Below are 27,205 nucleotides of genomic sequence, written 5' to 3' on the forward strand. Positions count from 1 at the left end.
AGGCTAGAAAAACCCAACGGAGCCTTCTCTGTCCCCAGAGGTGAAGTAATTGGGCGGGGGGGCATAGAATACACTCCTCGTGGGGCAGCTGAGGTCCACGATCAGGGAGGAGATTGTTTCTGTCTCCAAGCCCCACTTATTCATGCAAATAACTCAAGCGAGAAACATGGCAACAGTAAGAAAGGATGTCAGGAACGTCACCCAGGAGACCTGGGTTTCTCAAGCTGTGCTTTCCAGCTGTGAGACACTGGGCAGGTCGCTTCCCATACCTGGCTTCTTTGTTAAAGTCAAGTATACTGGAATAGACACTCTTCCCCTTGCTGTGAGGATCAAGTGTGTTGAAATGCTGGGGAAACTCCAGAATACACTGTAAATATATGCAGCTGTGATAATGGCGCTGTTTGTGGTGCTGAAGGGGCAAGAAAAAGCCTGCAATTAGATGGAGGGACAAACAAGAGGAAGATGAAGGCCAGCCTGGGATGCATGTTGACTGCTCCTACCTTCCGGTGAGTAGAGGGGCGGCTTATACCTGTTACAGCGAGTTAGATTTAGGTGTAGTTTCTTTCCTCAGATTTTACTCTAGCAAAAGCTCAGACACTGCCTTCCTTGTCTAGATTGCTGAATAGTTATAAAAGGTTACTGACCTGCCGTAAATAAGAGGTCAAGGTCTCTGCTCGTGGCAGCCTAACTTCAGGAGTTGCTTTGCATAATGTCCACTCTTGGCCTTCCACACATGGCCTCCCTCTTGCTGCCCTGGGCTTCTTTTCCTTTAGCCATGACCTTCTCTAGCTCCCAGGCAGACCAATAAAAAAAAAAGCCAAACCCAAAGTCATTGAAACTTTGGGGAGGTCATCCTTACAAAGACAAGAGTCTCCAGGGAAAAAAGTCAAGCGATGATTCCAGCTCCCAAGCACAGAGGTTAGGCTCAGGAATCCGTTCATTTCGATGAACAGCAGTGCTTTGGATGTTTAGATGTTAATATTTTCTTAACTGAGTATCCATGGCAAAATTCCCTCAAGGTTTTTTGGTAATCATTTTCAATGTTCTGGGGCTAATTCCTGTGTCATATTTATGAAGATCCCGACAGTGTTGAACTTTCTGTGAGCCCTGTACTCCCTAGAAAACAGTGATGCTTAAGAAATACTCTCCGCCTTTAGTTTCCCAGGGAAATGAATAACCACAAAGGACTACTTTGCTGTTGCATATCCCAAGATAAGCCGCACCCCGACTTCCCTCAGTGACTCAGATATGACTGTTCCCCATCCTCTCATGATTCTGTAAGACTTGTGAATTACTTCTTTGCCTCTGAGACCTGAGACCCCCTTCCTTTCCAAGGAGACATTCTCATTAATGAACATTCTCCCTATTGCAACAGCCTGAATGAAATTGTCTCCTTAATTGTCTGGAACATTTTGTCTTTGACAACCCAAGTGGAATAATTTTTTTCCAAACCAGAGGGAAATTCAGGTCCCCATCAAGGCCATAAGAGACTAGAAGCAAGAAGGTTATGGGGAATCAGCAGGGAAGTCCTTAAAAAATTGAGCTACAGCTAGATAGAGGAAGGAACAAAAGGAAAATTTGCATGCAAATGGATCAGCATTCAAACCTTTCTGCTTTAAGGCAGAAGCATCACATCCTTGGCAATGAGAAGAGAAAGGATGTGGGGGAATAAAAGACGCCCTTGTTGGTACATACATTTTTCTCTATTTTATTACAATCATAAGTCCTAGGATATATGTCAACCTTCTGGGGACCCTGGACACCAACGAGAGCATCAGACTGGGAATTGTGGAATATCTCCAAAGTTTTTGACTTTGGGAGCAATGCCCTTGGATGCTAGAGTTTCCCAAGATTCCAATCTGAAAGCCGGAAATGTCTGGGAGTTTCACCCCTCACCTCAATGGCCGCTGCCAGTGACTAGTGAGAAAATATGAAGTCTGGTGCCTTTGCCTCGAGGCTTGGGGATGATTTTTGGTCCAGAGAGGGATATGGGTTAGGGCTGAATTTGGAACTTCACCCACAACTGCTCCTTGAAAGCTTTTTCCCCTTCCCTGTTGTAATGTCTCCACTCCCTTATCGGACCCTTTCCTTAATGAATCATGTGCACTTGAATCTTTGGTTTAGAGTCTGCTTCTGAGTGACCTGACCGAAGACACTCTATTGACCCATCATTTTGAAGGAAGGAAAAAAGGAGGGAGAGGAGCGGGGGGGAGAAAGGGAGAAAAGAAGGCAGGACAGAAGGGGTAAATACTTTCTTCACAGGAAGACAGCTGTGGGGCAATGGGAAGAATCCTTGATTTGCCACCAGCAGCCCTGCTTTCCAATTCCAGTTCTGCCACTTTGCAGCTCTTTAACCTTGGTCATGCTGCTTCCCTAACCTGAGCCTCAATTTTCTCTCAGTAAAGACTTCACTGACTCAAGTCTGGTGCCATAATTAAGTAAGGGAATGCTTTTGAGTGGACCCAGCACACAGCCAGACCAGCTCATTCAAACACACCATGGTCTTTCAAGGGGAGTCCACAGGAGAACCTGTCTTCTCTAGTGTGACATTGATCCCAACATTTCCCCCCTTGTTCTGAAAAGAAGTGTTTACCTACATCTTTCTCCCCCTCAACTATGACCTGTGGGTCTAGGTAGTAGAAACTGAAGCAGAGAAAAATAGTGTGGACGTGGTTGAGTAGATTTCGAAGTCTCAGGGGCACCAGAATCACCTGGGGTCTTTGTTAAAAATACAGATTTCCAGGTTCCCCCAAGAGATTCTGGTTCAGGGCATATGAGCTGGCCCCAGAAGTCTAAGTTTTTTATAAGCTCTCTGAACCCAATGCTGGAGATCCATAGACCTTAGTTTTTAGAGGCTTGGCCCTAAGTGCAGAGACCAAGTGTTCACCAGCCCAGCTTTCTCTGTCTTTGATGTTCTGAGTTCTGTTTGCCTGTGTGCATTGCAGCACCCGGCCAGCTCTTTCTAGCCCAGGCTGGACACTCAGTGTCACTCACAGACCCCAGCTTCGTTGCTGAGCTCTCCAATCTGGCTGCCTCTCGGTCTATGGGGCCCCGTTGGGTTGACGCTTTGCTCTGCAAGTTGATGAATTCATTCCTGGTTGTCAATGAGCCCTTGTCCATTTAGGGCAAGACAAATGAGCTGATGTTTCTGAATGTTTCCGAAGAACCCTGAGATGACACAGACGATCAATCACAGCACGCCGTGGGTCCACCCAGCCTTGGAAGGTGACGGATCCATTACAGCCGATTAAGACCAAGAATGCCAAGAAGCCGAGGCCTGGCCTCATCTACGGCACCTGTGATGTGGCCAGAGTCTAGCCTCTGACCTTGACCTTGAATGCTGTCACTGCTAGTCATCACATGTTTGCATACCTAGGCACTTACGCCTCAACTAGTGTATTGGGTCATTACATTCAATGCTCACTGCAGCTTGGTCAATGGTGTCAAGTTCCTGAAGTTTCCAAAACACAGCCTCCTTTCCCATCCACATCATCCTGCTGGTCATAGGATGGGAAGAAAAGACATTTATTGTTCATAAGACTTTCTTGTTTTCAGGTTATCCATTGAGAAGCACTGAAATCTAGTCCAGAGGTCAGCAGACTTCTTCTGCAAAGGGCTAAATATTTGAGGCTTTATCAGCCAGATGGTCTGTGTGGCAATTTCTCAACTTTGCCATCGTAGCACGAAAGTAGCCACAGACAACTGGGCTAACAGAAGTGGGTATGGCTGTGTTGCAATCAGACTCCAGGCGGTAGACTGGGTTTGGTTCATGGGCCATAGTTTGTGACTATCCCATCTTTATCCATCTTTATTCATTCAACAAATATTTATTGAGCATCTCCACGTGCACCAGCATCCCCAGGCACCACCTTAGGCATTGGGGATACAGCAGTGGGGTGAGACAGTCCCTGCCCTCCTGGAGCCTACCATTAGATAGTGGGGAGCAGATGATCAATAATCATACAGTGAAATGTTTAATCATTATTGGTGCAGGTGCTCTGAAGGAGAAGAGCAAGCCGGGTTGAAAGTGAGTAACAGGAGACATGGGGGTTTAGAGAAGTGCTGGCGAATAGGAGGGCAAGCAGGGGACGGGCCATGAGGTAGGAGGAGGAATAAGGGAGGTCCTGAGGGGGAAGGAATTCGGCTTTTCAAGAGACTCAGTACAACTGTTGCCCCGAAAAGGAGGAAGAGAAGTGTCAGATCCAGAGTTTGGAGCTTCTAGCTAAATATTTTATACCTTCCCCTTAGAAGCAATGGGAAGTCTCAAAGTGTTTTAAAGTGGGAGAATGGCACGAGTAGAATTAGGTTTCAGAACAATTTATCTGGCCACAGTTTGGAGAACAGACAGGGGACAGTAATAACTCCAAGATGAAGGCTCCTGCAGTATGTGTTCAATTTTGTTATAACACAAACTCTCACTTCTCCTTTTTGCCAATCTCACTCTTGAAATCTGGGATTAAAGTGTCTATGTCTGAGGTCACTGCAATGAGGCAAGGCTGCCCACTCACTGTGAATGCACATCCCTGGTGCTGCTTCTGGTCTTGGGAAACAGTGTTTCTGTTGTGCTGGGCACAGGGTTCCGATGGGGAAGGGTGGGTGCTGAGGCTGGAGAGCTGGGCTGGAGTCAGATAGGGCCGAGCTTGTTAATTGTAAGGGACTAGACTTGTAGAGAACATAGCCCTTCCCTCTTGCCACCGTGAGGCTCTGCATTTCAAGGCCACCTAGACCTTCTAAAGCTTTGCTTACAGCCAATTCAAGTAATGATCATTTTGCTGATGTCTTTCGAAGATGCTCTCGTGCTGCAGAGTGTCTGCATATTCTAAGGCATCTAATAACTCTGCTTGGAATGCGCTGATATGTAGATCATTAAGCAGGACAGACCTTCTCGCTGAAAGGAGTACTAATTGCAGGGTTCGAATGCCATTTTCATTTGCTATTTGGCAGGGATACTACAGGCACGGTCTTCCTATTTCTATTAAGCACCAGGGCTGGGACAAAGTCATCCTAGCTTCTTGTAGGCAAGCCTGCATTTCACACTGTCAGCACTGCGACTACTTAGGCAATAAGGAGAGATGCGAAGCCAGCCTTTGAGATGGCCCCCAAGGATCACACCTCCTGCTATTTACACACTTGTGGTGCGTCCTCTCACACTATACCGGGATTGATCTCTGACCAATTGCATTTGGCAGAGGTGATGATCTGTTACTTCTGGGATTAGGTTATAGAAGATATCACAGCTTCTATTTTGGTCATGCTCTTTCTCTTGGATCAATCACTTGGGGAAGAACTGGCTTCTGGCTCGTGAGTGGCTCTATGGAGAGAGAAACGGGAGCCTGTAGCCCACAAGCGGGTGAGGGAGCTTGGACCTGGACCCCAGCCTCAGTCAAGTCTTCAGACGACAGTAGTTCCAGTCAGCAGCTTAAGAGTAACCACATGAGAGATTTCTAGCCAGAGGCAGCCAGATAAGCTTCATCCAGATTCCTGGCCCTCAGAAACTATGAGATAATCAATGTTTGTTGTCTTCGGTTCTAAGTTTTGGGAAAACTTGTTACATAGTAGCGGACAAGGAATACAAGAGACCAAACGCATTGGCACCTTCAACAATTTATCCTTGTATGGATGTCCACAACAAGTCTGGCAAGAAGGACGCTCTTGTCTGGAGGGTGGAGACTGAGGTAGAATCGGGGGCAGGGAGTTGGATGTCCTTACTGTGGCTACGAACAAGTTCTGTGGCCTGGGGCAAGTCACTTTCCTTTCTGGACCTTGTTTTCCCTTGTTATAAAAGAAAGAAGTTGGACAAGATGAGATGCAGAGTCCCTTCTTTGACGCTTGGGTGTTTGGTTGGTGGATGTAACAAATATCTGTTACCCCACATGGGCACACGGGCATGTGTGTGCACACGCAACATGTGAAGAGTTCAACTAGCAATGAATAGGTGTTAAGCTACAGGTCAGTCATTTATCACACAGGCATTACCAATGAATCTTCACAACAACCCATAAAACCCAGAGGCGGTTCTCTCACCATTTACTAGACCAGGAAATTCAGGCTCAGAAAGCTTAATTTTAATCAGGGACTTCATTTTCTGTTGCTGCAAAACACATTACCATAAATTTAGTGGCTTAAAACAACATCCACTTGTGATCTCACAGTTTCTGTGGGTTAGGAGTCTAGGCATGGGTCCTCTGCTCAGGGTTTTAGAAGTCTGTGATCAAGGTGTCACTCAGGGCTGCATTTTTTAAAAAATTTATTTTATTTTGTTTATTTATTTTTGGCTGCGTTAGGTCTTCATTGCTGTGCATGGGCTTTCTCTACTTTCTGCGGGTGGGGGCTACTCTTCGTTGCGGTGCGCGGGCTTCTCATTGCAGTGGCTTCCGTTGTTGCAGAGCACAGGCACTAGGCCCACAGGCTTCAGTAGTTGTGGCGGGCAGGTTCAGTAGTTGTGGCACACGGGCTTAGATGCTCCGTGGCATGTGCGATCTTCCCGGACCAGGGATCGAACCCGTGTCCCCTGCATTGGCAGGTGGATTCTTAACCACTGTGCCACCAGGGAAGTCCTCCAGGCTGCATTTTCATCTGTGATCAGGGTCCTCTTCCAAGCTCTCCCAAGAGATTGGGGGAACCTAGTTCATTGCAGTTGTAGGACTGAAGCCCTCAGCTCTCAGAGGAAGCCCTTCCCTGTAAGCAGTTCGTAACATGGCTCTTTGATTTTTCCAGGCCAGCAAGAGAGCACCTCTCTCTCCAGAAAGGATTCAGTCCTTCTTTGAAAGACTTCCACCTGCTTAGGTCAGGCTCATCACAATAATATCCCTTTTGATGAACTCAAAACCAACTGAGTTTTGATCTTAATTATATCTTGAAAAACCCCTTCACCTTTGCCATATAATGTAACCTAATCGTGGGAGTGACACCCCGTTATATTCGCAGGTCCTGTCCACACTCAAGAGGAGGGAATAATCCAGATCATGGACCCCGTGAGTATGGGGTAAATCTTCAGGCCGTCTTAGAATTCTGCCTACCACAGACACACAAGTAGGAAATGGTGAACCTGGAATTCAGATTCAGGTCTTTTTAACTCCAATGTTCGTGTCTGAAGCCACTAGCCACAAATTCTCGACTGAGAGTTCTATGGGGGCCTTTGTCTTGGTATACCAAGTGCTTAGCACTTAATAACGGCTCCAATATTTATCATAGTCCTGGGCAGGATGCTTTCGATTGCCAGTGACAGAAATCGACGACAAGGTAGCTTAAGAAACCAAGAGAACTTGACCACTAACTGGGAAGTCTGGGGCTAGATACAGGGGCGTGAGCAATATTCCTGGGTCTCTGTTTTTCTCATTTCTGTGCTCTGCGGCTGTATCCTGAGGCAGCCTCTCCTCATGTGGTGATAAAAAGGGCCACTGGCGGCTTATAATCTTACATACTCATGGCTCAAGAACCAAAAGGAAAGGAGAACGTTTCCATCACAGTATCCATATATCAAAACTTATGGACCTAGAGATGATCATACTAAGTGAAGTAAGTCAGACAAAGACAAATATTATATGGTATCACTTATATGTGGAATTGAAAAAATAGTACTAATGAACTTATTTACAAAACTGAAATATAGACTCACAGACATACAAAACCAACTCATGGCTACCAAAGGCGAAGGGTTGGGGGGAGGGATAAGTTGGGAGTATGTGATTAACAGATGCACACTACCATATATAAAACAGATAAACAACAAGTATTTACTGTACAGCACAGGAAACTGTATTCAATATCTTGCAATAAACTATACTGGAAAAGAATCAGAAAAAAGAATATATATATATATCTCCAAATCACTTTTTTGTACACCTGAAACTAACACAATATTGTAAATCAACTATAATTAAAAAAAATTTTTAAAGAAGACTCTAATTGGCCTGAGTTATGTCCTTTCTGGATCTAAACTATCTGCAGGAAGAAGTCCTCTGATTGGTCAGCCTCAGTCACATGATCACTGTCTAGCGGAAGGAAGGACAGTGAAGGATACCACGATTAATGGTTCCCAGGGACAACGTGGAGTATCCAAAGTGTGGCCCCTGAAAGAAGAGGTAGGCGCTGTTACCAAAAGGGGGAAGTGATGTTGGGCTGATAAGAACACTGGCTACACACAAAGCTGAGAGATAAAGCTCTTCAACCCTGTTCACTGGGCAAAATGGTTACACAAACACCTCCGAGTGCCTATGGAGACTTAACCTTTCAATCAGACAAAACTGCGAAAGTGAATACACATTTTTCATTCTGTCTTTCAATTCTTAAGCATACAAATTACTGAGATGAGGGTGGGGATTGGACTCAACGTGTCGAATGAACAAACGGATGCCCTCCCCAGGGCTAATTATTTCGGAAACTTTGTAGATGAGTTCATTGCCAAGATTTAGATTCGTTAAACTTATCTCAGCCCTGGGGAAATTTCTCCATGGTATCCTAGGTTTTTAAATGAGCATAACTCCAGGTGAACCACATAAGCACACATTCTCTGTGTTGTGGTGGTCTAACCCCAAGGAGCTAATACAACTTAATAGTACAGTTCGGAAAAGGTGGAACATATCCTTAGGATGGGACTAACCTTTATTTTATGAGCGTTTCAATAAAGGGATGGAAGAATCCATCGAAGAGGGCTCATGGCAGGCTCAGGGCACTAAATCCTCTTCACCAGGAGAGAGTTCCCTCTGCAAATTATCCCCCCACCCCAACCCTGATTTCTGGGAAGCACCTCATTTCTACCTGTTTGCTTGTGTCTCTTTGCCTGTGTCTTTATTTCTGCTTTATCTGAATCACATGGATATCTTATCACTTTGCTCTTACAAGCTTTTCACCGCGTTTGGGCTGCTTTTAAGCCTTCGCATTTGGGAACCTCTCTAGAGAGAGAACTCAGGCTCCTCCAAAATCTTGTCTGAAAATGATTCAACAGTTGTGACAAGTCAGAGATCTTTCCATCTTTCGCTTCCATGGGGAGAGGGAAGTGGAACCATGACCAACTTTCTATGAAATTTAATTTTCCAAAGGGGTGACTCCATCTTGCAGCTAGGCTTGCAGGAAATATGCAGTGGGAGATGCAGAGGCATCGTAAGTTCAGCTTATAATACCTCAGCACCATAAGGTAACCCAGGGCTTACCTTTGCCTTGTTAATCACCCAAAACCCACTGCCCTCCTTCATTTCCTGCTGTGCTCACTCTCTCAATCCCATCTCACCTACCCCACCCCAAAGTCACAGGAAACAAGCATGGGTGGGGAAAAAAAATCAAATATGCAATTGAAATGGGAAAATATAAAAGAATGAGCGCTGCCTGTTAACATGTTAGTCCAATGAATTTGATAGAGTCATGAAAGCTTTTTCATAGTCCCTGGTATTGTGGTCAGCAGATTTTAAGTTGCCCCCAGTGATTTCCACCTCCCGGTATTCAAGCCCCTGGGTAATCTCCTCTCCTCAAGTGTGGACTTGACCTAGGGACTCACTTCTAGCCAGTAGAACGGGGCAGAAATGATGGGATGTTACTTCTGACAACAGGTTGCACAGAGATGGTGGCTTCTGTCTTAAGCACGCTTTATAGGCTCACGTGTCCACCTGCCAGGATATGAGCTGCCCTGGGAGGCCGTGTGGCTAGGAACTGGGGGTGAGCTCTGGCTGACGACCAAGGAGGAGCTGAGGCCCTCAGTCCAACAGTCCAGGGACTGAGTCCTGGCAACAACCCTGTTAGAGAGTTTGGAAGTGAATCCTCCCTCAAGATGAGATTGCAGCTCAGACCAAGACATTGATCAAAGCCTTGTGAGGGGTCTCGGGGCAGAGGTGTCCAGCTGAGCTGCACTCAGATTCCTGACCGACAGAGATGAAGAAAACAAATGAGTATTGTTTAAAGCCACTAAGTTTTGGGATACTTTGTTATGCAGATACAGATAATCTATCTATCATCGTCTATCATCTATCTGTCATCTTCATCTATCTATCTATATATCGTCTCTCATCCATGTATCATCTGTCTCTCATCTATCTATCTCCTATCTATCTATCATCTATGTATCTATCATCTATCATCTCTGTATCTATCATCTCTCATCTATGTAACATCTATCTATCTCTCATCTATCTTCTATCTATCTATCTATCTATCTATCTATCTATCATCTCTTTCTCTCTCAGTCTATATACTTGTCAGGTAGATATGCTTCTCTTTTACAGGAACTGAGGCTCAGGGAACTGAGTAACTTGCACCATATGACACAGAAGAGAGGGGTAGTATTAGTTGAGACTCTACTCTTTACTTGACACTTTATTCTGTGCCCGCATTCTATACCCTTGTTGAATCCTCTTCTCATCCCTGTGAGGTAGATATTTTTAGTCTCCATTTAAAAGTGAAAAAACTGGAGATAAGAGAGGTTCAGTATCCTTCCTAAGGCCACGTAATTCGTAAACAGAGTAGCTAGGATTCACAATCTTCATTTACTTATTTTGGAGGGGTAGGGTGTTGTGCTGACTTTAATCCTTCTTCCATACAGAGATGTGGCCTCATTAGCCACTTCTTTCTGGTGCTTTCCTTCCCTCCTCTTCATGCTCTAAGTCAGAATTGGGAAACATGAAAATCTTTCATTTCAGAAAATGCTAAAAGAGGAGACGCAGTGTATTAAATCCCAGTGTGCATCCTCTCTTCTAATGGAAAATGAAGCTAGAATTTGGGCACTTCCTGTGTGCTCAGTACTATGGTTAACCTCAAATTACAGATGAGAAAACCGAGGCTCAGAAGTTCATTTGTTTCATAGCTTACAGCCAGCAAGTGGCAGATGTGGAATCAAGCCAGACTCAAGAACTGCCGTGCTATGTAGCCTCCTTCCTCCTCCCCTCTCCCGAGCAGCCTGTTCCCAGTGTCCCCAAATGGGTGTGACTCTCAAGGAGGGCACCCTGTGAGGACCCTCATTATTTACTACCTGTCAGACAACTGCGTTCAGGGGAGGGCTAGGAGGCACAGATCATTTAAGAGAGTTCCTGTGAAGAATAATCCGATACAGTGTGACCCCTTATGGAGACTATCATTGTGTGAAGAAGAACTCGCAAGAGGAATTCCAGGCTGATGCTTCCCAGACAGAAACAAGATAATAACTACAATAAATACGAGGTCCCTGCAGGCAAACCCAGACCCAATTCCAGTTGACTAGACATGGGTGAACATAGCATCCCTAATGAATATATTCCCAAATCTCAATACACATCAGGCCCTGGGTACCTACTGTGTATACATCACTGGGATGGATACCAGGGCAGGGAATGGACGGTGAGCTCCACCCTCTGGGAGGTCAGAGGGTACTGGGCATCCAGCAGCAATTTAGCACAACATACTTAAAATAATATGTAAGCTAGAGCTACAAAGTTAAGTATAAGGAGACTAATTCCTCCTCTCTACACACCCCCCTTCTTGTTTTCCCCAACTAGGTAATTGGAACACTCTCGACTCTGCTGCTCTAAATTGGAGCCCAGAAGATTCTCATTTAAGTGTTTGTTCTCACTCATGAACTTGAGCTGGTTTCTGTTTTCCTAGTTTTAGGCTCTCTGGTTTCCCTGGATGGGCCCTGAGCTTGCAGGTGATGACCTGCACCAAAGGTATAGTGAAGTCCTGATGAAAGCAGTGGTGGTCATATGCGCTAAACCTTCTTACTGGTTCTGCCACATCAACTTCTGGAAAGAGCCTCACTGGTAGTAGAGTCTTCTAACAAAGAGAGAAACCTTGGGCCCGATAAAGAAGTAGGTGTGTGTGGACATTTCTAAGATATTCCCCAGGTTTTATTTTAAGTGAAATAAAACTTAAAGTTTTATGGCTCTTTACCAAAGATTCTGTGTAGATCTGCTTTCTTGGAAAGAGCCACTCATTGGGTTGGGTTTGGGGAATACATGTCAGTGTGATACATGTTATACTAGAGATAAGCCCAAGGTGCTGTGTTTAGAAAGGCAGAATAGGGACCCATAAGCCAGCCTGAGGAGGTAGGAAAACCCCTGGAGGAACAAAGGATACTGAATCAGTCTCGAAGACAAGAAGTCTGTAAGTCATGGAGATCAGCGAAGGGTGTTGGAGGAAGATGGAGCAGTGTGTACAAAAGTTTGGCAGCCTGGTCTTTAGAGAGGCAGTGGGAAGCCATTGGATGGTTTAAAACAGTAGTGTTCCATGATCAGACTTCACACGGCAGGAACATCATTGTGTTGGTTATTTAGGGACTGGCATGGGCTGCGGGAGAGACTGGAGCGGAAGAGGAGAGGAGACCAGAGAGGCATCAATTACAGGTGAGAGATGATACTGGTAAAGGATAAAGATAGTGCGGGTGGGGAAGATGGGAGGAATAGAGAGATTTTGCTGGCGAAATGCACTGAAGTTGATTGACATCATGATGTCTTGTTGATTACCATATTCCTTTACGGCATCCCATAAGAGTTCAACACATCTGTAGTAAATGAAAGAATGAATGTTGGGGCCATGAACTGGTAGATCTTTAGACAGGAGATGGTGATATCAAGCTGTCATAGTTCAGTAGCACAAGCAATTAAGATGACTTAAAAAAAGTAGTCCCTCTCCCCCCCCCCCAAAAAATCAGTCCCTCCTGGATGCCATGTTTATTGAATACTTTTCTAATTTTTAATTTTACTTGTTAATTAGCATTCAGTGATGAGGTGTGGAAAGTCTTATTTCTTCTTTTTTTTTTTGCGGTACACGGGCCTCTCACTGCCGTGGCCTCTCCCGTTGCGGAGCACAGGCTCCGGACGTGCAGGCTCAGCGGCCATGGCTCACGGGCCCAGCCACTCCACGGCATGTGGGATCTTCCCGGACCGGGGCACGAACCCGTGTCCCCTGCATCGGCAGGCGGACTCGCAACTACTGCACCACCAGGGAAGCCCTATTTCTTCTTTTTTTAAATTAATTTTTATTGGAGTATAGTTGATTTACAATGTTGTACTAGTTTCAGGTGTACAGCAAAGTGATCAGTTATACATATACATATATCCACTCATTTTTAGATTCTTTTCCCATATAGGTCATTACAGAGTATTGAGTAGAGTCCCCTGTGCTATACAGTTCTTATTTCTTATACAAGAATCCACTGACATCTGGTTTTTACATGGAACCCTTAAGGATCTGTCATGGGGGTACTGGGCATCTTTGGGTACCCCCACGGATGAACTGTTATACTTAAGAATATCAGGCCCTTATTTAGGTGACTAGTCAGGCTGTTTCTCCATTGTAACCTAGCTCCATTATTTCTATGATATTCCAAGGAACTGACAGTAAGTTTTACTTTGCAACTCTGAAACAATGATTATATCACTCAAGGAAGGACCACTGTTGGGAACATCTTAGAAGAATGGACTTAAGAAATGGTAGTGGTCAGAGTGAAGGGACATAACCTAGGGAGTTCTCTATCTAGATCCGTCACAATGGTTTCCAACTAGGAGCAATTTTGTTCCCCCTATTCCCACCAAAAGACACTTGATAGTGTCTGGAGACCTTTTTTTGTTGTCACAACTGGTGGGGAGGAGTGCCACTGGCTTCTAGTTGATAGAGGCCAGGGATGCTACTAAACATCCTGCAATGTAAAGGACAGCCTCTCTCAAGATGAAATTGTCTGGCCTCAAACGTCAATAATGTCAAGATTGAGAAACCCTGATCTAGACATACATCTGAGAAAGAGGAAATGTTGCATTAAAGAAAGAAGGTCTCAATACTGAATTCTAGTACAACTCTGATACTAACTCACTGTGTGACTTTTCTAAGTCATTGAACTTCTCTGGACCTCAGGGTTCTCACCGATTGCCTGGGGAGACTGGAGGTCCTTCTAGATCCTCGATTCTCTCCCAGTTCTGAAATGTTATGAATCTGTGACTGCCCCCAGGGTCTTCTCATTATCTCTAAGAAATCTGCTTTCAGTCTAGCTTATAGATTGTTTTGAGGAGAGATCATGTCAGGCACTTCCCTTACTGATGGCTTGACCCTCAATATTATTTTGAAAAGTTTTCCAAATATGTGTATCATGCAGAAGGACATTAAATGCAAGGGCGATAAGTTCTTTCTTTGGAGAAAGTATTGTTTCACATGGTTTCTTCTGAAATTCAATAGCCTGAACTCAACCTCACTACCCAGGAGAAAATGAGGAAAAAAGACTAGAATCCAGAACTAAAATCTGAGAATCAAGGTTTGAAGAGTCAAGGATTCTTCAGTCCGTGTTTCCATGCAAAACAGGGAAGTTAACATTTGTTCTATTTACCGCCATTCAGAGTTGCTGTTAAGATTGAACAAGATTTTACTCAAATAGTTTCAATAAACATTTATTGATTGAGAGCTAAGTCCCAGGCATATGTTGTATATTGAAAAGAATTTTGGATAGTGTAGAATATTGAATAAATATAGGAATCATTACTAACAGCTTATAAAATAATGTGCAAGGTGTGAGGAAATGCCAACTGATGGAAAATTAGTTAGAGTGCAATTTATAAAGTCCTCTCTTGTCTTCCTGGGTCACTTCACACTGGGATGTATGATCATTAAATATGACCCTCAAAGGCACTATGTCTAGAGGAGGGGATATTACTCAATTTGAAGACAAGATTTTAAACAAGGGCCAAACTGTTTTATCTGCTTGGATTTGGGTCTCTAATTACACCCACTGATCTTCAAGTAATGAATCTAACAATGACCTCATAAATTGTTCAGTGGCAATGAGTTTCCTTTCTGTCCTTTTTCATCATAAAATGAGGCTGATGCCTTTTCCAATTAGTTATGGCAATTCTATGTCTATCACAGAGATGAGACAAAGGAGGAGAATCAGGGCTGTGCTCTTAGGGGGACTTGGATTACTCTCTCTGGTGTGCTGAGCTGTGTGTCCCTAAACCTGCCCTTCTCCCTCTCTGATCCTTGTTGGAGAAAGTATGATGCTGCATCAGATGATTTCTCAAGTCTTTTCTAACTCCCCAATTCCAGGATTCTAAGTAAAATTCATTTGTGACATTGAAAGCAAGACATTATGAAAATGGTCAAACCCTGCGTTTCTCCCCATGGAAGATTATTTTCTATATTGTTCCAAAATAAGGTGACATAGTTAAGCTGCATCTAGTTTCTGGATATAATAAATAGTAAAACAGGTTTAAATCATAGCTTGGGAAATTTGGGATAGAGAAGAAAGGCCGTCTTATCCTCCTTAATTGTAAGGAGGATAAGCCATTGCATACCTTCCCAAAGATGTGTGGGTTTTGCTAGTTGAAATTATTGAAGGGAAGCTAGAAGATTTTTTTTATTATGTATCAATATTTGGCTAAGTGCATGTTATGGACTGCATGTCTGTATCCCCTTAGAATTTATATGAGGAAATTCTAACCCTCAGTGTGTGGTATTAGGAGGTGGGGCCTTTGGGAGGTGATTAGGTCATGAGGGTGGAGCTCTCCTGAATGGGATTAGTGCCCTTATCAGAAGAGACCTGAGAGTTTGCTTGCTCTCTGCTTTCCATCATGTGAGGTCACAGCAAGAAGATAGCCATCTGCAAACCAGGAATTGGGTTCTTACAGACATCGAATCTTCAGGCAGCTTGTGAAGAAATAAATCTCTGTTAAGTCACCCAGTCTGCGGTGGTATTTTTGTTATAACAGCCTGAACTGATTAGCAAGGTGCATTTCTTTCTAAATGGAAGGAAGAAGATTGACCACAGAATAGAATGTGGAAACTTTTCAGTGATGCAGCCCAGCCCAAGGACCACTAAACCGGCTCATAATATCAGATGAGCTGCATGTGAGAACCAGACCTTGCTGGATCCCTACTTGCTTTTATTTTCTCCAAGAATTTGATGCTGTGACTTTAGTATCTATTCCCAGCTTCCATCTTCTCCAGAGTTGTCCCTTCTGGAATCCAGATCTTACATTTCCCCTATTTACGAAATCTAGTTCTTTTCATGTCTTGAATCCCTGGAATAACTAGGCCAGCCCTGGTTGCCTGGAACCCAACCACTGCTCCTGACATTAGGTCACAGAGGAAAGCAAAGAGCCCATGTACAGCTTGGAACCATCCTGGAGTAAAGGAAGCTCTGTACCACAAGTTTGTCTCTTATTATAAACTCTTTCTTTATAAAAGTTTTCAACTTAGTCTTTTGAAGATTTCTTCACCTCTCTCCACATTTGAATTCCTGTTCAATTTCATAATGGAAGTCAATGGAAAAATGGATTCATCTGCAGATCACTTCCTGGGAACACCTCTATTCTGAAAAGCAGGATCAAAGCAATTCTAAAGTTGGACATTTGTAGTAAGTAAAAATATCTAAAATTGTTACACTAGGTTATACTCCTGATTTATTGAAAGGCAAGCAGGAAAGTAAACTGCCCAACACTATGGCATGTCTCTTCACGGAAAATATGCATTAGGTTAAATAGGGTAAATGGAGAGAAAGAACAAAAATGCAGGTAGAAGCTACCTTTTTTTTTTTTTTTTTTTTTGCGGTACTCGGGCCTCTCACTGTTGTGGCCTCTCCCATTGCGGAGCACAGGCCCCGGACATGCAGGCTCAGCGGCCATGGCTCACGGGCCCAGCCACTCCGTAGCACGTGGGATCTTCCCGGACCGGGGCACGAACCCATGTTCCCTGCATCAGCAGGCGGACTCTCGACCACTGCGCCACCAGGGAAGCCCAGAAGCTACCTTTTAATTCTTTTGCCTATCCCCTCTACCCCCTTCACTCTTCCTTCCCTTCTCTTCCCATCTATTCTCAAGTTTATTCTGATTTTATTTTGAGAAACTAATTGGAGTTGGGAGCAGGGAAACAGGGAGGTCAATTAAGAGCCCATCAAAGACATCCAGGTGAGAGATGATGGCAGCTTGGCTGGGGAGGTAGCCATGAAGTTGAAGTGATGAGGTTGGATTTGAGCAATCTTAAGATTACGTGGAGGGCACTTGATAATGGATTGGACATGGGAGGGCGCGGTAGGAGGGGAAAGATGTGTTGAAGTCCAGCTGCTGTTACCCACCCCGGAGGCTGCCCTCACTGCCATGCGCACAAGACCTGGGAGGAGACTAGGGCTCCCCCACCCACACGAACAGCTCTAGGAAATACAATCTGAGGGACCCTCTGTAGCCCAGGGCTTCCATGGGAGCCCTTCCTTGGCAGAGAAGCTTCTGGTTCTCCCCTCTTTTGAGAGTGGCTGCCTCATTTCAAGACATCAGACAACTAGTTCTCAAAGACACCTCTGGTGAGAGGAAGAGAACAAGGGAAAAGGGGAAGAAGGACAGAAGGTGATAATTCAATTGATTATGGATCACACACGCACACACAAATTGTCCCAGAGAAAAACCCGATTAAAACCTTGTAGTGGGCTTCCCTGGTGGCGCAGTGGTTGAGAGACCGCCTGTCTTTCCAATGGATATAATCGGAAAGCAATTAAATGGTTTTGGTTGTTCTCCGGGCCTGGAGCTGCCCCCAATTTCAGCTTGAGAAAACACAGCCTTGGTTGACTTGGCTCTTAATCCCAGATGAAGTCCGTCAAAGTGGAAAATTTCACTGTGATTTATTTTTTTCCAGATGTAAATATATAGCAATAATGCAGTTATAAAACTGGCATTGTATTAAACCATAAATTATATTTGACACATAATAATGTTGAATTACTATGGAAGTCCATCAACGTGCAGTGGCATTGCCAACACACGGGCTGTTGCTGCTTGCACCAGCACTGTTGCTTGCTCTGCAATGAATAAAGTTCTGGGGATTTTTGCTGTCAGGATAAAAATGGAATAAACTCCAACTGAGATGAGATGTGTCAGAGTCAGGCTGGGGCTGAGGGCCCCAGAACATAGGGATTCATTCCTTTGCTTATTTATTCATTCAGTCCATCTTTACTGAAGACTGGACTGTGCAATGCTAGGCTCTGAGGGTGGAGAAGACAGACCCGACTGGCCTCTGCCCTCCAGCACAGAATACAGGGATTCAAAAATGAATTGCACGACTCATTACTTAATTACGGTAAATCTGTGTAGTCATTCCTTGGAGATTTGGTCCCCTCACTGGCAATGGCACTGCCAATGGTAAAGTAAGGCTAGGGACCAGTCTAGATGGAGAGGGGGAAATTAACCAGAGTGGATGCAACTAGAGATCAAGAACAGGAATGTTGTCTACACAGCTGCAGTTCAGGTCAAAGAATCTGAATTAGCCCACAGATTGAAGGGGTCAGGATGAGGCTAGTTAAGAGATGCTTCCAGACCAAGAACCTTAAACAAGTTCGTAATAGCTAGGCAGCCCATGAGTCCGCACCTGCTTTTTTGGTTGGTTTGTTTTAATTGCTGATTCTCCATTGTCAATGCCAATGCCTTGCTTAGGGAGCATTCGATAAGCAGTTATTGAAAGAATGAATGAACTAAAAATGCAATAGCATGGAGCGTTAAGTACTGTTATTATAATATTATAATGATGGTCACAATGGGGGCTTAGTCTGCATGGCAGGAATATCTGGACAAATCATCCAGGGGTCTGTTTATGTTAAGTCTCTCACTAAGTTTCCTGGGAAAGGGGTGCAGGGAACTCTGGAGCTGACATCCAGCTTTCCTAGAGAGCTAATTAATAACACTCTTAGAGGGAGAACCAGAGACCACAGAACTCCCAGGGATGAGCATTTCACTGTGAGGTAGGTGAATTGTGACACCAATCTGGCATCGTTTGTGGTCAGCGGAGAGGCAGCAGGACATTTTAAAGAGTTTTAGCTTTCTGGGGAAAGCACTTCCTGTCTCTTCCGAGAAAGAAAACTATGACATAGAAGGACCCAGGGGGGGCGCCCTTTGGGGGAGAATATAAATAGAAATAATTTGAGAGGAAACTCTTCTCTGTGACCATTTCTTCAGAAGCAGAGCATTGAAACAGCAACTAAGGACCGTGGAGCAGGATTGCAGGGGCACCGGGTGGGTCTGGAGGCCAGTGGTGGGAACAGAGATGGCGCACACAGAGGGACTGTATATCTGGTGCTGGGGAAACAGAAGTGGATGAGGCACGAATGGCCCCTGCTCTCCAGCTGATTGTGGTCCCACATTGTCGGGCTGCTCTCAGTGTTGTGGAAGGAGGGGCTCTCTAGTTCAATATGGTGGTGGGCACCTGGGGAGGGATATTAAGGGAAGCTTCCGAAAGGAGGTGAGGACTGGGAATTCAGGGGTGAGCAAGCGCCAGCTGAAGAGGAGGGTAAGGACACGTCAGGCAGGGAGATTACATTTATGAAAAGGGGGGAGTGGGTGAGAATCAGTATGGCTTGTGGGAGGAATTCTAAACAGCTGATGTTGCTGAGAATAAAATGATAGAGAGGAGGAGGTGAGGCTGGGAAGAGAACAAGGCTGGTTTTTTTTTTTTTTTTTTTTTTTGCGGTACTCTCACTGTTGTGGCCTCTCCCATTGCGGAGCACAGGCTCCAGACGCGCAGGCTCAGCGGTCACGGCTCACAGGCCCAGCCGCTCCGCGGCATATGGGATCTTCCCGGACCAGGGCACGAACCCGTGTCCCCTGCATCGGCAGGTGGACTCTCAACCACTGCGCCACCAGGGAAGCCCACAAGGCTGGTTTTATTCAGTCTGCAGGTCCTTCGGGGCGTGAACTGGTCTAGGAACCGGAGATATCGCGGAGCTTAGAATCCAAAGGGAGTTGACTGCCATGCTTAGGAGTTTGGGTTTTCTCATGGGGCAATGGGGAGCCACTGATGGTTTAAGCAGGAGAGCAGTGACATCATATTTGCATTTTCGAATCATTCCTCTGGCTGCAGTATGGAAATGGGGTATGTGGGGGAGAGATGAAGGTGGGAGGCATAGTCACTAGAAACCAGCAAGAGAGACGATGAGGATTTGAAGGAAGGCTCTTCCCACACCTCTGGTTTCCCAAGGTGGATGTGGATTTGAGAAACAGGGCTGCTAGGTGGCTGTGGGCAGAAGATTGAAGTCCCATCCTTCGGTTCTGGTTCTGTAGGAGCGACAATTAGGTGCCAAGGAAAAGGGAAAACATTTATCTGCCCCAACTCCTCGGCGGTGCTTTTGTGCTGCGAAAATTATGTAGTCAATAAGAGGGAGATGTGATTTATTTCATCTGGTACTCCCCAAACCCAGGGTGGTCAGGGCAGCAATGCAGACTGCAAGCTGGCTAGAGGAGATGAGAAAACCAACCCCAATTTGGGAGGCAGGTTATTCCTAATTGAACTGTTGAGGGAATTTTGATAAACGACCCCACCAAAGCAGTGAAATGAACAAATCATGCTTGAGGCTGAAAGACTGTTTCCAGAGGGACAGTAACAGGGCTCAAATCCCATTGATGCTGGTGGTTTGGAAGGGGGCTGGGGCATGAGCAGGAAACTCAGTCTTTCTTCCGTCTCTAGGTGGGTTGGAGGAGCAATAACCATGGTTAGCGTGGTCACCATTCAGTTCTTAAAAAGCAGAAGAAAGTTGTATTCTGTGAGCAAGGAGAAAGGACCAAGCTGCTACCTAAGGCTGAAGGTTAAAGACATCCTTTACAGACACAGCGATGGGTGAATGGATTCTAATAGAGAAGACAGCAGCCTGCACGGCTGCTCAAATCAAATGCCAGGGAGGAAATGAGGGGCAGGGCATTTTGTTCTGTGCAGTGATCTCTTTTTCTCCTAAGGGATAGCACCCCTAGGATCGTTGTCTGTTCATATATCCTGTGCAGTGATCTCTTTTTCTCCTAAGGGATAGCACCCCTAGGATCGTTGTCTGTTCATATATCCTGCCCAGCCTCCTGGGCTCTGGGTTGGTGCACCCCATCCCGCGGAGTCAGGGTGTTTGCAAGAAAAAACCCATCAAATCCAAATTGGCACAGGACCTTTCAGGGCACTAGGGGACCAATTCCAACTTCACGCACTCAGCATCTGTCCTTTTGTGGAGAAGAACAGAATGAGCTCTCTGGGAAAAGGTAACGGATCTTAAGGGTCGGCATTACCATCCCCGTTTGACAAATGAGGAAACTGAGGCTGTGATTTTGTGATTTATAGTAAGAAATGTGTATTTGGGCTTCTTCCCATTTCTGGCACAGAGCTCCTAAAACCCTTGGAATTTCCTAGGGATGGAGAGCATTAAAGGTGACTCTTGTTATGTTAATACGGTGACTTTGGGACCTCACCCGAGGATGGGAGCTGGTTGCCAGGGGAACCAACCCTGTGATTAGAGGGTTGGAACTTTCAGACCCACCCTCCCTGACCTCTGGGCTGGAGGTTGAATCAGTTGCCAACGGCCAGTGTTTTAATCAATTATGCCTAGGTAACAAAGCCTCCATAAAATCCAGAAGGATGGGGTTTGGAGAGCTTCTGGGTTGGAAAACACAGAGACTTGGGTAGAGAGGGCATGGAAGCTTGGCACCTTTCCCCCACACCTTGCTCTACGCGGCCCTTCCATCAGGCTGTTCCTGAATTATATCCTTTTGTAATAAACTGGTGATCTAGTTGGTAAAATGTTTCTCTGAGTGCTGTGCGTCACTCAAGCAAATTAATCAAACCCAAGGAGGGGGTCATTGGAACCTCGGATGTATAGCCAGGTGGTCAGAAGCACAGGACTTGTGATTGGCAACTGAAGGTGGTGGGGGGCAGTCTTATAGGACGGAGCCCTTAACCTGCGGGATGTGATTCTGTCTCCATGTAGACAGTTGCAGAGCAGAGCTGAATTGTAAGATGCTCAGCTGGTGTCGGAGAATTGCTTGCTGGTGCGGAGGAATCCCCCCAACGCCACCCGCCCGCCCCGCAATATACACTGTAGTTGGTTCCAGAATCTTAGCTGGTGATCAGAAGTGAAATCAGAGTCAGAATCTTCAAGGCTAAGAGAGGTTCGTTAACTTACCCCGTGTACATTTGAGGCATTGACAAAGCCACGGTAACTTTAGGCACCTTAGTATTAACACTGGGTTTAGGAAGGCAAAGAGGGCCCTTAGTATGCCTCTTACCATCCACCCTAGAGAGCTAACTGCTTCTTTCACGAATAGGAACAACACCTTCAACCAGCGCTTTTTGGCAACCCATCACCCCAGGGCAAAGCAAACTCTAAAAAGGAGATTTTTTGACTTAAAACAAATTAGTGAGCTCTATTTTTACTCAGAAAATTTCCTTGATGACTCTTCTTTGGAGCAGAAAGGACCTGAGAGTGGGATGACCTGTCCTTCTGCCAAGGGAAGAATTTCTCTTTGCGCCAAGACAAGAGGAGGGGGAGGACGGGCTTCCCTGGTGGTGCAGTGGTTGAGGGTCTGCCTGCTGATGCAGGGGACACAGGTTCGTGCCCCAGTCCGGGAAGATCCCACATGCCGCAGAGCGGCTGGGCCCGTGAGCCATGGCTGCTGAGCCTGCGCGTCTGGAGCCTGTGCTCTGCAACGGGACAGGCCACAACAGTGAGAGGCCCGTGTACCGCAAAAAAAAAAAAAAAAAAAAAAGAGGAGGGGGAGGAGAGAGTGGGGATGGTGAGATGGGTTTGCTTATTACCAGTAGCACAAGTGGTGGTACACAGATCTCCCTTGGGCATCCCCATGTCTTCCTTAACTGCCACCAATAGCTAGCATGGGATGCTGGGAGTGTGTCACCAGAGGAGGGGCTGTGATTTGTGCAGGACAGATGCAGAACAGAACAGGTGGTGGGTCTGTGCAGAAGCAGAGAGAAACATGAGGAAGTGGTCTCTAGAACTCTCAGAAATCAAGGGGAGCACTTGGGGTTATCATAGCTCATGGTACTGGGGACCCATCTGCATTGAAACAAATCCCTGGGAAGGGGAGCAGGGAGACACCAGCCCCAGTTTGGATTATGTCAATTATTAAATTCATGATTATTTTGAAGCATGGTAGGCAGGTGAATTATATACAGTAAGGGCTCTGACCCAAACTAGGGCTGGAGATCAGATAAGGCTTTAGCTGAAATGCAATGAGGAGTGAGAGCTGAAGCAGGGCAGGGCTGCGGGGAGGTGATCAGAGCAGAGGGGGCACATGCAGATCCCTGTGGGGTGGGGGCAGGAATAGAAAGGTCCATTCTAAGAACTCTGAGCATAAACACAGAAACGTATAGCTTGCTTTTCTGCCTACATGCACCTCCTCCTGTTCTACAAATCAGGTTAGATGGAAGGACAGAAACCTCTGTGTTCAAGCTGGGGGAGACCCTCTGCCATCAATTACGTCTTCTGTGCTTAGGGAGAACAGGCAGGTAATTTAGTAATTGCATTGGCTAAAGCCAAAGGACCTTTGTGTGTGTGTGTGTGTGTGTGTGTGTGTGTGTGTGTGTGTATATGTGTATGTGTGTGTGTGTGTGTGTGTGTGTGAACAAATCTATGAATATATATTCCTGACTTGTACTTTCAGACTTCTCTGCAGCATTGGAAAGGGACAAATATAGCAGATGAACAGTATTTGTATTGTCATATTTAAGAACTAGTGAATACTTTGGTTCAGAAGTTTCTAGTTGTTATTTTGTGCTTGGGTAGGCATTTTCAATTCTCAGATGGGCAATGGGATAAAATCATAATTTGTTGGTTACATCCGTACAACAGCTCACAAAGCATTATCTTGTAAGATGCTCTTGACCTCCCCGTGATGTAGAAATTCATTAATACAGGCATTCATTCACTAACTCATTCAATGAATATTCTTTGAGCTCTTACTACCTGACAGGCATGTTTTTCAGTTCTGGGATTGGGGTGCATATAACAGAAAAGGTTCAGGTCTTTGTGGAGCTAGAAATCTAGCAGGGAGGGAAGGTAGATGATTAAAACATAAGCAAATGAGTAAATGAAATGGATGGTATGAGATGATAGCCAGTGAGTGGAGGAGTGGGTGATTGGGGGTGGGAGGGAGTGAAGCCAGGGAGGTGACATTTGAACTGATATTTGAAAGGTGAAGAGGATTAGTTGGCCATGGGAAGCTAGGAAGAGTTGGATTGTTCCAGCAAGAGTGTTCCAGACAGAGACATCAATGGGAAATCTCAGAGAGGTTGAATGGCTCTCCCAAGGTCACACAGATAAGCGATGGGTTTGCTCATGATTCTACACCGAGTCTTTAAGTCAAGGGCTATTCTCCTATGTTATCTTTTCAACGATCTCTGGCCTAATCTTCATATTGCAGGATTATAGGGTGCTATAATATTTATTCCATCTTTCATTATTTAAACTTCAGTGTTTGTCATTTTAGGTGGTGAGGCTGATAGTTAGAACATACAATGTTTCTTTACTGGTACAAGTTATGAAGCTCATGGAGATGGGGATGTAGAGAAGGAGATCACAGCTTTCTTCCAGAGGGGCTGATGGCTTCCCAAGACCCTCAGTCTTCCCTGCAGGGGAAAATCCCCTTTGTGCATTCTTTCTGTCTCCTCCCACCTAACTTTTCTGGAAGGTCTGGATACATGTCTGTTCCAAGTATCTAATGCAATAAACCTCCAGAATGTTCCTGAGTTTGCTGGGAGAACAGGTGATGCAAAGGCAAATTTCCTACAGTAATTTAAATCATTGGTTAGCAAACTTTCTGTAAAGGGCCAGATATAAAATATTTTCAGCTTTGCAGGTCCTGTAGTCTCTGTTCTAAAGACTCAACTCTCTCATATGGACATGGAAAAGCAGCCATGGTCAATTTGCAGATGAATGGGGGTGGCTGTGTTCCAATAAAACTTTATTTACAAAACAGGTGGTGGGCCGACTTCGGACTGTGGGCTATAGTTTGCTGACCTTTGCCCTAAATAATATAACAACTCCATGCGACAGGGAGGGATGAGGAAACTAAATAGTGAAGAGTCTAAAACATGAGCTAATGAGCTGATAAACTGTGATAAACCACAATGTTTGAATTAGGAATTAGGAGACTAGCTTCCACTGCTTGGCCATTAACTTACTATGTGACCTTAAATAGGTCTTTTAACCCCTCTGGGTCCAGTTATCTCCACTGGCAACTTTGGCACTGGATTAGCTAAATTCTAAAGTCCATCTCTGGCTGCCATATCCTTTAGCCCATTTCAAACTGAGGGCAGTGGGCCTAAGAGAGGCATTGGGGTAACTGAAACATTTCCCAGAATTTATCTGCCATCACGCATTGTGATTTCAATGTTGGTTTAACTCCAGCAACATATGCCACATGGGTATCTGTATGCAGATGCTGCTGTGATTAGCAAAATGCAAAGTCATTTAAACATTTGCAGAACTCATTGTAGCTTTCTGCGACAATGCATTTTCTCAATCAACAGACACTGAAAATGCAGCTCCTACTACATGAGGGTCTGCTCAAGTTTTAATGCTCTACTCAAAGTCAGGACTGCCAGGGCACTGCACTTGAAGTCAGGCAAACCTGGACTGGATATCCAGCTCCGCCCTGCATGGGCTCTGTGGTCTGGGGTCAAGCCTCTGTGGTCCATCCCTTTTAAGCCTCCATTTTTTTATCGGTGAAATGGGGATAAATGTTAAGTAGTTCCTAGTTTTATTTTTGGAATTAAATGAGAGAATATAGACAAGGCAATTAACATAGTGCCTGACATATAGGTAACACATATTAATGTTAGCTATTATTTTTGATATGATGATTATTATTAATATTAATAGTTATATATTACTATAGTACAGCAATAGGAGTAGGAGTGGTAATAAAACTGGAAGTATCAAGAGCTATTCAAGGTAATAGAGTAGCAGGATGTCATAGGTGAATGTTCTGGACAATTGGTGACTTAATTGAGATACCACTAATCTACTGTAGTTTTTCTAAAGACCCATTTTCTCTTAAACACCTGAACTCAGACCCCTAGGGTCGTGAGATTTCTTTGAAAATCTTTACCCATCATTCTGAAAACTGTGATTTGGAAAAGGACAGTTGGATATCATTCCTCTTGTACAGCACTGCTTTAACAGAAGAAAAGCATAATTGCAGTGAGTTTCAAACAAAAATGAATATATTACTTTATAGTCTAACACGGAGATCAGTGGGAGACCCCAAAGGCTGCCTGTTGACTTCCTGAGAACATAAAGAAAATAAATCATGGAGGACACTGATAAATGAGCCACAGAGGGCATCCAGCCTGTCTGAGTGAAGCAAGCAGTTCTGCGTGTGGTGAGGGGAGTGGCTCGGAGCCTCTCACTTAAAGACTGGAACAGTGGATCCTAGTCCTGGAAAATTTCCTCCATAAGATTTTTTTTTTTCCTCCATGAGTTTTCGTTTCTGTCAAGCTTGAAGGCCCTAAGATTTTGTTATACATTTTAAATCAATAAAATGCCTAATTGAATGGGGGCTGGAGTGGGCACCTGCATTTATATATTAGAACTCTGGAGTGCCTGGTATTTATTGTGTGTCTGTGTGTTAAGCACTTCATTTTACATCATTTTATATAATCCTTGCGTCAAGCCTTCAAGCTGTATCCGTACCCCACTATTCAGATGAGGAATTGATCAGGACGCATTGAGCCATACGACGTAAACATCAGAGTCCAGATTTGACTGACCCCAAAGCTGGCAACCTTCCCAGCATTTTTGAGTTTCTTAACATTGATGTGATGACCATTTGTGCCAAATCCCCTGGATTTCTAGTAAAAATGAAGATTATCGCACCCCACCTTACATTTACTGATTAAGAATCTCTACCAGGAATCTGCATCATTAGTAAATTCCCCAGGAGATTCTTGTACACACAAACATTTGAGAATTACTGCACTACAATTTCTTATCTTTTAAGATATCATCCACATAACCCTGTGCTTAGGCATATGGGAACTGGCAAAGTTCCTTAGGTTCTTGGTTACTGTTAATCTTCCTCCAGCCAAGGAAATGGGAAACAGGACAGTTTTTCTTTTTCTCTACTCTGGAGGATTATTAATCATATGATGTCAATGGCTTTATTACACAGTAGGGTCAAGAATATTCTAAATATTTACAGTATATTGTGCTGTAGGGTATCTCCTATAAATCATTGAAAATATTACACCTTGGAAATAACTACACAAGAGTAGAGAGTTCTTTAGGATTATCATGAAGCAAAATTGCTAAATCAATTGGATATTAAATTTGGGGGTTTATAAGATTAGATGATTTACTTAAAATGCTATACTTGTAATTCAAGTGAGTTGCCACTAGGAGTCAGGGATGTCCTTTTTATATATAATTTGATGATCAGATAAACAAAGTTTTTCCTTTGATAAGTTAAATTGAGAAGCATAAATTGGGATAATAGAATAATGAATTGCAATAACAGAA

The sequence above is a fragment of the Pseudorca crassidens genome, chromosome 15 (genome assembly GCF_039906515.1).
Source record: "Pseudorca crassidens isolate mPseCra1 chromosome 15, mPseCra1.hap1, whole genome shotgun sequence".
In the NCBI taxonomy this organism is placed as follows: Eukaryota; Metazoa; Chordata; class Mammalia; order Artiodactyla; family Delphinidae; genus Pseudorca; species Pseudorca crassidens.